This window comes from Callospermophilus lateralis, chromosome 3 (genome assembly GCF_048772815.1).
Source record: "Callospermophilus lateralis isolate mCalLat2 chromosome 3, mCalLat2.hap1, whole genome shotgun sequence".
Classification (NCBI taxonomy): domain Eukaryota; kingdom Metazoa; phylum Chordata; class Mammalia; order Rodentia; family Sciuridae; genus Callospermophilus; species Callospermophilus lateralis.
Window position 1 is genome coordinate 43834429 of NC_135307.1, and position 12031 is coordinate 43846459.

General features: G+C 37.2%; 1 protein-coding gene across 3 annotated transcripts in view; it reads left to right on the forward strand.

Annotated features, from left to right (window-relative positions):
- The first annotated feature begins 11819 nt into the window (after positions 1 to 11819).
- Akap6 (A-kinase anchoring protein 6) overlaps positions 11820 to 12031 on the forward strand; it is a 500764-nt gene continuing 500552 nt past the window's right edge. For all 3 annotated transcript variants that reach the window (XM_076850183.2, XM_076850180.2, XM_076850182.2), the window contains exon 1: positions 11820 to 11985. The gene's annotated coding sequence lies outside the window, so the exon portion shown is untranslated. The remainder of the gene's footprint in view (positions 11986 to 12031) is intronic.

Below are 12031 nucleotides of genomic sequence, written 5' to 3' on the forward strand. Positions count from 1 at the left end.
CCTCTTAAGATTTGGGAATTTTGAAAGTCAGAGAAGGAAGAAGTTTGAGAGCACAAGTGCCCATGAGTGTTTTCTCTTCAAGTATTGAGTGAATTAAATTCACCACTCCATTTATAATTCTACCAGTTTCTTCTATTAGCATTTTTGGGGGGGAGTACCAGGGATTGAACTCAGGGGCACTCAATCACTGAGCCACATTCCCAGGCCTATTTTGTATTTTAATTAGAGACAGGGTCTCACTGAGTTGCTTAGCACCTTGCTTTTGCTGAGGCTGTCTTTGAACTTGAGATCCTCCTGCCTCAGCCTCCCGAGCCACTGAGATTACAAGTGTGGTGGTGCCTGGCAGCATCTTATATATTTAACAGTGACATAGAGATACTGTGTCTGATACCAGTGTGGATGACAACTTACCGGACCAGTGTGGAGAAACCTGTATCCATAAGCATTTGAATTTTCTCAGCTTTCAGGGTTTGCTTGATTTCTTATTGATTCACTATCTATAGATCAGTACCTATTTGCATGTAAGACTTTATCTTCTTGGTGTGGGGATAGATAATCCATTGTATAGGAAAGAACAGTCTATGATAGTATTATAATGATTGCTACTATTATTCTTATTGCCCTACTACTATTACTACTGCTATTGTTGTTACTGTTAACTACTGGTGTAAACCATGATTATTGCTGCTGCTGCTGCTGTGGATTCTGATGTAGCTAATACTGCTCCTTCTGTTCCTACTAGTCACCACTCATAATTTCATTTTATGCTAGATGCTGTAAGATTTAAAAAATCAATTATCCAAGCCTTCAAGATGTTTATAGTCTACATAAGATTAACCTGAGAAATGGCTAGAAACCAGGCACAATAATTTTCAGTTGTATAGCATCACTATGTGTTAGATGCTTACCATAGTTAGCTCATTTAGATAGCTTGACAATCCTCAGAGACAAGTCTTATTGTACCTTTTCAATGGATGAGGAAACTAGATCCAGAGATGGCAAGTGACTTGCCTTTGATTGCGTAGCTAGTTTACAGCAGAGCTGGGATTTAAACCTATGTCTACTGGGCTCTAAAACCTACAGCATTTTCACTAGACAGGACTGTAGTCTTTAAATTTGAAAAATGAATTTCCTTTGTTATGTCAGTACCCACAATAGTATCTACAAATGGAAGGGCATGTATCATGAAAAAAACCTGAAGCACAAATAGAGAATATGAATGACTCTTAGTGCTAGGTACTGAGACTGAAACTCGAGGCTTCCAATTCCCAGCCCGGTGCTCTGTTTCCCTCGTGGAGCAACAGTTGAATTACGATCTTTATAAACTGGCTCAGCAAATTCAGTGTTTTAAGTTTATTTTCTTGGCTGCACTCTGGTCAGTCTCCCAGACTTCTTTGTCATTTTCTTCAAGGTACCCAGGTTCAACTTGGGTTGTTTTTCAACTGGTGATTTGGGTCTTTCTGCACAGGCCCATAGCCTGAAAATTACACTAGGGTGACCAGTCCTGTCAATTGTTGAGATGAGCCTTCTTTGTCCACTCATGACGCTGCATACTTTGTATAACCATATTCACTTTGATCAGCAGCATTGTCTTTGACCCTTGATCAGCAATGGTGTTATAATGGAGAAATAAAATCTTGGTGGGAATTGGTCTAGTAGCTTAATATTTCTGAGATCTGCCTATTGCTGTGATAAAAAAATATTGAAAACTTAATACGTCCTCCAGTGTCAAATTGTACCAACAAAGTTTCCTTAGGCAAGATTTTTTTCCCATTTGCTAACCTCTAAAATATGAGTATTTATTGAAAGTTCTTTAAGGCAGTCTTTACTCTATGCTGTGTACATGGCTAATATTTTATGGATTATCAGAATGAACCCTGCCTCTTCTTTCATTGATGGCTAAATTCTGGATTATTGCTGGGGAATAAAGGTAGTGAGAACTGAATTGGTATGTTAATAAAGAAGGATCTGTGTTCTAGAGGTAAATGCATTTTGGGGATTATGCATTATCTTGGAGGTTTAGAGAATAGGCTCTGTTGGCTCATGGTTGGGTTCAAATCCTGATTCTGCTGTTTAATAGCAGCAAATTCTTGGCAACTCTAGAAGCTCTGTTTCTTATCTGCAAAATGAGGATCAATATTTTTCTCCTAGGATTACATAAGGATTAAATGAGTTAATAATACCCTGAAAGTGCCTGTTGTATAGTTACTACTATAATAATAATTATTAGAATTTTTATCTCATTTGTTCTTTCTTCATTTCTCAAAAAATAACTCACATTTGATTAAAATATTTGAATGCCTTGTTCTTCTACTGATTCTGTATACATGCTTCTTTAGAAATTTAAGATAAGAGTATATATTTAAAATAACTTATAGATAAACTAAAAAATAAGGAAAATAGACCAACTTAGAGATTAATCAGGTCCAACACTAACTAGCCATAGGAAACTGGCAAGTCATTCAGATTTTTTAGTTTCCTATGGCTAGTTAGCGTTGGACCTGATTATCTTTCCACTTGTCTAGTTAGTGCCTTTCCCACAGCATGCACTGCTTTGTAGTTATCAGTGGTTGTGGGTGGCTGGCAGTCATCCTTTCCTCCAAAAAAATATTCATTAGCTTCCAACTGAGTGGATTGAATTCTAAGGTAATTTAGGAATCAGATCAGATTTGTGAGGGAAATAACAGAGGGAAGGACTTGGTTTCTCCTTAAATCCCACCACTAGTTGCCCATAAGGCTGGCTTCTTTTGAAGAAGACTCCGAAGTTGACTCTCAAATCTTTCAGTGCATGGGAACCTTACACAACCTCAGAATCAGCATTTCACTCAGGCTCAGATTGTCCCCTTGCCTGGGGTGGGATAGGCATTGACGTTTGCCTCCTTAAAAACCAACACTTGAAATCCTACATATAAAAACAGTATTGGCTCATTTTCACCTTTGGGTCACGTTTTTTCCTTCTGTTTTAATTGCTGTAGTAGATTAGTGATATTGTACAGCATACCACTAACAATTTAAAACCTGAACCACACATTATTATAGCGTTGACCAGCCACAGTGGTTACTCTAAAGTTAGGCCATACTTCTTGGGTGTTTTAAGATGTTAAGCCCTGGGCCAGTGTGCCAATAAAACAGGCTCTGGAGTGTCCTTTAATCTTGGTTAGGAAAAAGGTTCTCTCTGGCCAAATTCCATACAAGAGCTGCATAAGCACTATAAACATAGAACTGGGTAAAAATAACAGTTTTATTACCTGATTTTGTTCTTTTTGCCATATTTCAATGCATATCTTCTTTTTGTAACATTTATACATATGATAATTTATGTTTACTTCTAAGTCTGTGTCTGTGTTATCCTTTTCAAAAGAATTCTATGAAGTATTATTTTATATTATAGTGAAATGTTTTTAATTGATAAAAGTAACTGATAGAATGTTAACTCTATTAGTAAATTAGTAATTTAAGAGTCAAATGTTATCATTACCAAAGTAAGAGGGAAAGAAAAGTGTTATGTGAAACACTCATTCTCATTTAGTTTTAAAACTTTCTCTGTGTGTATTTATATGCACATATATTCATGTTTGGTAATTTGATGTTTTTGATTATATGTGTTTGGCTGAGTAGGGTTGGAGAATGGGAAGGATTAAGTCTTTTGAGTTTGACAAACTCAGGTAAAGTAGCATTTACTAATAAGCAAGGTACCCAACAAGTATTTGTTACACACCTATTCGGTTCTCTGCTCTAGAAGATAAAATTCTTTTTTCTTTTTAGTATTTTTTTTTAATTGTTCATAGACCTTTATTTATATGCAGTGCTGAGAATCAAATCCAGTGCTTCACACATGCCAGGCAAGTGCACTATCCCTGAGCCCTAGCCCCGGCCCTGATAAAATTCTTTCCTTGGAGAAGCTTCAAGTTGTTTTCATGACAGATACACACCCGGGTAGTAGAACATAAGGCTCAGCTAGGACATAGGATTTCAGCTCTCTTGTTTGTTTCATGGTACCCTAGTGAATGTAAAAACACTTTTGTCAATGGCATATGACACTCCATTTTAGTTAGAGCTGATTTTTTTAAGAGTGCATTATTGGATTATTCACTGAAGAAAATGTTTCTACCCTGAAACAAGCCTCTTTTATGAGAGCTGCGTGTGACTTCCTTATAATGAATCATTTAATGTATTAGTTAACTGAACAAATTTTAACTATGAAGGTATGATATAATTTCTTTTCCACAGAAGAAGAAACAACTTTAACTTCTTCCAAGTTATCTTAGAAATCCCCATTTTATATTATGTTCATACTGGAAGAATATTTATAAACAAGAGCTGACTAGTTCATTAATAATTCTTCTCAGGTAAGAGATGGAGTTTAGATTAAAGACCATGTGGGCTGAAAAATCCTGTGTTACAAAACTCTGATGTAAATAACTTATAAACAGTTACCATGATCACCATTTCTGCCATCTCCTGCCAATGGTGACTCTGATGACACAGTATGTTTTCTTGCTGATTTCCTTTGTCATTTAAGGTCAGATCTTTTTTGAAGCAAATTACTTTTTAGTATTTTAGGCAGCAAAGAAAGGGATAAAAATTCATACATGTAAGCCTTAAGAAATCTTTTTAATATTTCAAACCCTGGGGTGATAAAGAAAAAAACTGCTAGTAAATTTGCCTTTGCCTGGAATAGAAATAATGGTACTTTTCTTTAAAAAAAGAAATTAAGAATTAAGAAAAACTTATTTTAAAATTACTTATGCTTAGAAATGTACTAAAGGTTATGGAGAAATCAAAAGTTGTATACTGGCCTGTGGTTGTAGCTCAGTGGTAGAATGCTTGCCTAGCATGTGTGAGGCACTGGGTTCAATCTTCAGCACCATAAAAATATAGAGGTATTAAATAAAAAAAATAGAGGTATTAAAAATAAAATAAAGCATCAGACATCAAAAAAAAAAAAAAAAGGTTGTATGCCCTAGGTGAATAGTCAAGATTAAGACATATGAAAAAATCAAATGGTAAAACAGGAAAGCCCAGAAATACCAGTGCATAGTTTAAACAGCATCTAACCTTTGCTTCATGTGTTGTTCCTTGCCCTATATGAAGCAGTTCTGTTTGCTTCCATTAGAACATTCAAGCCATTTGGCTCCCTGTTGAATGTGTTTGAATCAAAACAAAGCAGCAGATAATGCTGGCTCCATAAAGTCAGGTAAGAGAACAATTTCAATTTCAGAAGGATGACCGGGAAATCTCTGAACTTGTTAGAGCATGTTTCTGTGGGCAAAAATCACCCAAGGGCCCCTCAGCCTGCAAATCTAGTGTTCATTCAGGAAGTATATGCTCTTCTTGGACTTGTTGAGACTTTTTGGATTTTACTGATGAAAATTTTACCTGAAAGATGATAAAGAAATTGAGCTTAGTCTAACTGAGGCAGACGTTCACTTTACAAATTTAGGAATGTCCAGGAGAAAAGATGGATAATGCCTTGCAACTCCCTTGGGAAGAGTTCTTGCCTCTTCTGGTCCTAACACCAGTCCTTTGGAGGGGTCTTATCTCTAAGGCTTGTGAATTGCTCAGGGTCCTGAGCTTTCCTTTCCCCTTCCCCAGGAAACATGATAATAATGCCTATGGATATATTAAGCAGTTTCTCAGATGGCTTTGTGAATCAGGTTTCTGTTTACTATGACTGAAACCTCAGCCCATACTGGCTTAAGCAGAAATGGGGACTGTTTAGCTCATAACTGATAAAGCTAGACTACACTGATTTCTGGTTCAAGTAGTGTCACTAAAACTGTTTCTTATCCCTCAATTCTGCTCTGCTGTCCTTCATGTGTGGCTTAATTCTTAGATGGCTTTCATGGGTGCAAAATAGGTACACAGCTTTAGATTTGATGTCCTTTCACATTTAAAACTAGTCGCCAAAATTAATATCCAATAAAATACCTCATTTCATCGTATTGGCTTCAATGGGATCCCATACCCATCTTTGAATGAACTTCTGTGAATCAGGAAATGCAATAAACTGATTGGCCCAAGACTGGGTCACATACTCCATTATCTTGGTTGGATTTTCACCCAAAGCATCATAAATTAGAATGTGAAAGAAGTAATGTCTAAGAGGAAATAATAAATCTAAGCATGAGATAACAGTGATAACTGAGTTTTGATCCTATTGCTTCAAGTTCTATTCTGGTTGTCAATGATTAAAAAATCTTTAGGAAACAATTTCTGCTTTTGCATGGTTACTGAAGGAAAGCAGAAGGGATGTAGAACATTCTACAATTATAAGAAACACAAATGTCCACTGTAGTTTAGTGTCCAAATATTTTTGGCCTCTAGATATTCTCAGATAGTATATAAAATATACTGATTGAAGCAGCATCCACAATCAGAATAGACTTATGACCATATAGGTTTGTGGTAAAGTGTCTGAATACTTATTTATTTTGTGAATGAAGGTTAGTTTTAAAGCCAGAATTGGGTACTTTTGGTAGAGGATTCGTTTAATCCTTTCTCCTTCTGCATGAGAATTTGACCTTTGGTTAACTCTGTAGCTTTGTTTTTCTGGAAACCTGAAAGTAGTAAAATGTCAACTATGTTGCTAGGCAGCATTGCTTGGGACAAAAATGACCCATGGTTAGTAAAAATGCCTACGTTGGAACAGGGGAATTACTACCTGGACTGGCTCTAACTCTGCTCTTCCAAGGGGTTTGCTTGTTTATTCTGTCATAACACTGGACCATCCACTGTATTCCCTGGCTACATCTGAAGTAGGTGATGAGGTATAAGCCTTCCCTCGTAGTTGGATTAACATAACTATGAATCCTAAAAGGAAGTCATGGTGATGGTCTTCTCTGTCTCTTTGTAAGGAATGAGGTTTTAAAGGCTGGGCACTCTTGACTTTGCCTAGTGTGTTCTTGTCTCATTGTTCTTCAGCTGTCACCTAGAGGCCAGATATAATAGTTCATGGACACTGGATTGTTGCATAGATTGCTGCAAGAATGCTTAATAAGAGGCATAACTGATGCTGCTCTGCTGGCAAACTGAGTAGGCTGCTACCAAATGTTGACTAAAATAGTCTTGTGCTCCTAAATGTTTAGTTGAGCTTTAGACCCACTGGAGGTACTGCAGACACACATATAAATTACAGCCTAAAACAAGGATAAGATTCCTGATCTTATGATGTAGCAGAGACTAAAGAACTGTGCATTATGCTTGTTTCCTTTTCTTCCTGGAGAAAACAAAGATAGACTTTGTTTCCCAGCCTCTTACAGTAGGTAAGGCCATTTGCTTGAATTCTAACCAGTGGAGTGTAGTACGTCCATAAAACTCTTCCCTGTGCTATCTCTTATCTTCTTTCCCTAATTGCTCAATTAATTCCAAAGATGGTAAGGTTGTAGTATAAGGTGAAATCCCAGGATAGTCAGAGTCCCTGAAATGATTATATAGATGGTCACCTGTAATCAATAACATCTGCTCAGATTTCAAAATCTGACTAATAAAATTATTTAGTCAGGGTAATTATGGGGCTTACCTGTGAAATCATTTATTAAGAAATGTAGACCTGGGGCTAGGATTGTGGCTCAGCGGTAGAGCACTCGCCTAGCACGGGTGAGGCCCTGGGTTTGATTCTCAGCACCACATAAAAATAAGTAAATAAAATAAAGGCATTGTGTCCATCTACACATCTACATCATATATATATATATCTGATGCATTTTCAGGAATGGCTTTAAGATTTTTTTAGATCCTAAAATATAAACACATTTACATCATGAGCTACTGATTTGGGAAACAAAACTCGTTTGCTTCTGAAATCATGAGAAACTGTGATGTAACTCCTACTTATAAATTAGGGAAAATGGTTGGGGGAAACATTTGTATAAATGTAGTTACCTATGGTAACATGAAAGTTCTGTCTTGTCAGTTCTGTATGGCAGAGAATAATTGGAGGCCAACTGAATTGTAATGGAGATAAGTTTAATTTTTTCCCTTTTCTGTAGCCCCCCAGGCTAAATTGGGAACCCAGGGGATTTCTAACCCATTGTGTTCACTGTCATGTTTCTTATGCTGTGGTTCAATGGCTGATGGAACTTTAGTCCACAAAAAAAGGATTCTAGGGTTAAATAAATTAAGAAAGCACTTGTGTACCATATTTCTTCCTATGAAAGAGTCTTAGTACATATCAGAAGATTATAGTTTCTGAGAAAGTCTACAATAAAGGATACACCCCCCCTTTTTTTCAGTACTGGGGATTGAATATAGGAGTGCTTTATCATTGAGTTATATGTCCAGCCCTATTTATTTTTGTTTTGGGATTAGGGTCTTGCTAAATTACCAAGGCTGGCCTCAAACTTAAAATCCTGAGAGAAACCTGTTTTTAACATTATCAGTTAATAAATATATAACATAATATATAACAAATTTAACATTAAGTTTAGTATTATTAATAACTAATATATAGCTTTATAATTTTATAATATATTTTATTAAATAGTGTTTAATGTTTTATTAAATATTTTTTGTTATATTAAATTCTAGTCACTTTATCTATAAACAGACTATTTATCCATAATAAACTAGCCCCAAATCTCAATATCTTAAGATAATAAAGGTTTATTTCTCACTTATTATAGCTCAGTGTGTGTCAGTAGATGGTTTGGAGAAAATGACTCCGCCCCATATAGTCATTCAGGGACCCAGGCTGTATTTAAAGTTGGGTCCATTTCAGGGCTTCAGATTTCCACCGGATTCTTGCATACAGCTAACAGCAGAGGGAAATAAGAAGGCATACTTGCTCTTGACTGTCTTTGAAAATGACTTCAGATCTACTCCCATTCCATTGGTAAGAATTACTTCTAAGTGTGCCTAGGAGCCAGAGAAATGGGGCTTGTTGAACACTCCTGGTACTCTCCATAAGTTGTCCTGCTGACCTCCAATGTCTCTTTGCTCCCTTTCCCTCTTCAAAGAACATACATCCCAAATGAGCTACTTAATATGATATTTAGTCTCTACATTTAGCTCAAGTCCAGGATTTTTTGATGGTGTTAAAAAAAAAAGAATTATTTCCATTGAGGAGATTGGGAGACATATGTCTCATGGGTTTTAAAGCCTATTTATTTAAAGCCTATTTATTAGGTTGAGAGTCATTTGGTCAGCTGTCTATATTCCATTTAAAATTATTTTTAAGGATTTCTCACAGCAATTATGAAATCCTTTGAGTCTCTCAGGCATGAAACTCCCTGCTTCAATTTACTGATCTTACCTTGATTCTGTTCTCCAGGAGAAACTTATCTGTTCACAGTTACCTGTGGTTCTAGCATTGTCCTCTGGGAGGATCCCCCACCAGTTACCTTTTTCTGACTTCCCATGAAGAGAAGGTTGAGTGGTAGGCTCTCTTCTGTAACTGTGTAGACTTTGAAGGTGATTTCCTTGTCTTTATCCCATAGTCCAGATTCTGAGGACTAAAGAGCCTTCACTAATAAAGTTAGTGTGCTGTTAATGATGATACTAGCAAGGTCTGTCATTTTTATGATGCTTGTGGCTTATCAAATATTATTATATACATTATTGAATGCAATCCTAAAAAACCCCTGGAGCTGGGATTGTAGGAGCAGTAAGGTCATTGAGAAGTACAAAGTGAACCACCAAACACCCATTCACAAAGCAAGGAAACACTCATGACTTGCGTTTGCTAAAAAGGGCTTAAAAAAAAAGAAAAAAGCCAATTCAGGCCAATCTGTGAGCCAGCTATTCATCTAGTTCAGGTTGTTAAAAGTCTGACCTGGTCTCAGATTTGATGAGCTATCTATTCTTCCCCACCAAATAAATTACTTGATGCTGGCAAAGGGGACTAACAAGATTCTTCTCATCCTGTGAAGCCATATTCAAAAGTGAAATACCTGGTCCCAACCTGCCCTTTCTTCTCTATAGAATCATGGGATTTTAGTTCTGGAGAGTCTAATCTTTGTTCTAAATGGCTTTTACTCCATCTTCTCCAGAGGCTGATGTGTTCTTAATAGATACTGGTAGGGGCCAGTTTATAGCAGACAAGCTTAGGGAGTGGGAGTGAAAAGGGTCCACCAATCTTGGCTTTGGCCTTCTTATATCCATGGCAGTTCAGCTTTGATCTGTATTATCATTAAAAGAAAAAGTTCTGCTACTAATAGAACCCCTGAAAACTATTCAGGGTAAATCTTTCATATCTGTAGATGAAACTCCTGAGGCCCAGAGAGGTTTACTGATTGGCCCAAAGTCATACAGATGCTTTTGGAGGAACTAGCATCCTGTGTGGGTTTACTGAATCCCAGGTCAGTGCTCTTTGCACTGGAGTGGCTCCTCTTAGTCTTCCTTGGTGTGTGTGGCATGTGATCTGAGATAAAAGCAGGGAGTCAGGCTCTGTCTTGCTGTTGAGAGGATAGGTGACTTGAGCAGGCGGCTCACTTCTTTCTCTTGGTCTCCTAGTTCTTCATTAGGTGAGGCAAAATCAATCCTGGCTTCCCACGCAGAGCATGGTTGCTCTAAGCAAGGCTGATGGTGCACCCTGCTAGGATCTTGGCACCTCTCAGGCATTTTATCAGCTCTTATTTACAGAGAGACTGCCTGAATTTCTTCTGTACTCCACACCCCCCTCCATGCTGTTGATCTACAGTTCTGTTTAAAATTTCAAGTATTATAGCATAATTGTTTCATTATATTTTGGGATTTTAGAATGTTGTTTTTTCTCAGAGTTGTGAATATAGAGTGGATATAGGTCAACTTGATTCTGTCTTTACCAGTGGCCTGCAAGTATTAAATATGCAAGAGATGGTCTGCTCTGTCCAACTCTCCTTTCTCCAGTTGTTGCCATATGATGTTTATTTCTGCTCAGGACTGGAAAAAAGTGTTTGCTTTTCTTTAAGCAACTGGAGAAATAATGCACTGTGTCTTAGTGAAATGTGGCTTTCACACAGTTCCAGCTTCTATGGGGGAGGGGTGTGAATAATCTATGTGGTAGGCTGTCTTATTGCCCCAAAGGAAAAAAAAAAAAAACAAAAAACAGACTTCGATATTTGGAATGCCAATGACTTAGGACATTTCTAGTAGGTCTGCCACTTGTTCCAACCAACAGATTTAGTTCCAGAAAGGATTCTTGCATTTTGGCCATGAGTAGGAAGAGTTCTTTGTAGGTCAAGGGAATAGCCCCCAGAAATTGAGGGTGCTGTGGTGCGCCCCCCCCCCCAACTCCCAGAATCCAAACCTCCTTGCACTGCTGTTCAGAGTTTAGGTTTAGATGAGTGCTGAGTAACTATACATAAGAATGTTCTGTAGGTTGGTGTTCAGGGAGCATACTTAGTTGGCCAATAGTTTGCCTGTGTTTTGAGGATTAAAGTCTGTTTACTTTAGAAGTAGAAATACTTGGTCAGCTATTTATATTTGGTTTTTAAGTATTTTTCTTCTCTCTGCTTTTTTCTTTTGATCTTTGACAGAAGCAAAAAATCTTTTTAGTAATTGTTAAAAAGGTATCATAATGCTACTATTCAGAGAGGAAAAATTATCTTGTAAATTTTTTGATCAAATTTTCTTATATAGAATCATTATGCATTTGAATTTTTATTTGCTGTGTACTAAATCTATATTCCTCTCTCATCTTTTTTCAAAATGTATAACAACAAAGGGGAGGTAATTTTAATTTTTTCCAAAGTGCTTTGCTTTTAGGGAAATCCCTATTAAACTTATGAATTTTAGTCCAATGAGGAATCCTCTTCCTTTGGTCTAAATTTTGCATATTGTCTGTTTCTTACAGGGCTTCCGTATTGTCTGAGGCTCCACTGGAAATGCAGCAAGGATTCCTAGCACATCCCAGTTGCCATAGCAACAGCAGTCTTTCCCATAATGAGCTGCATCATCTGAACTGATGTCACAGCATCATGCAGCAGGTCAAACAAGGCATCTCCTAGTATTGCATCCTACAGATGTGCCATAAACATCAAAAGAAGACGGTGGGAGCAGGAGATGGTGAGTGTTAAATGTCTGGACCTTAATTGCATGGCTGTTTTGTTGG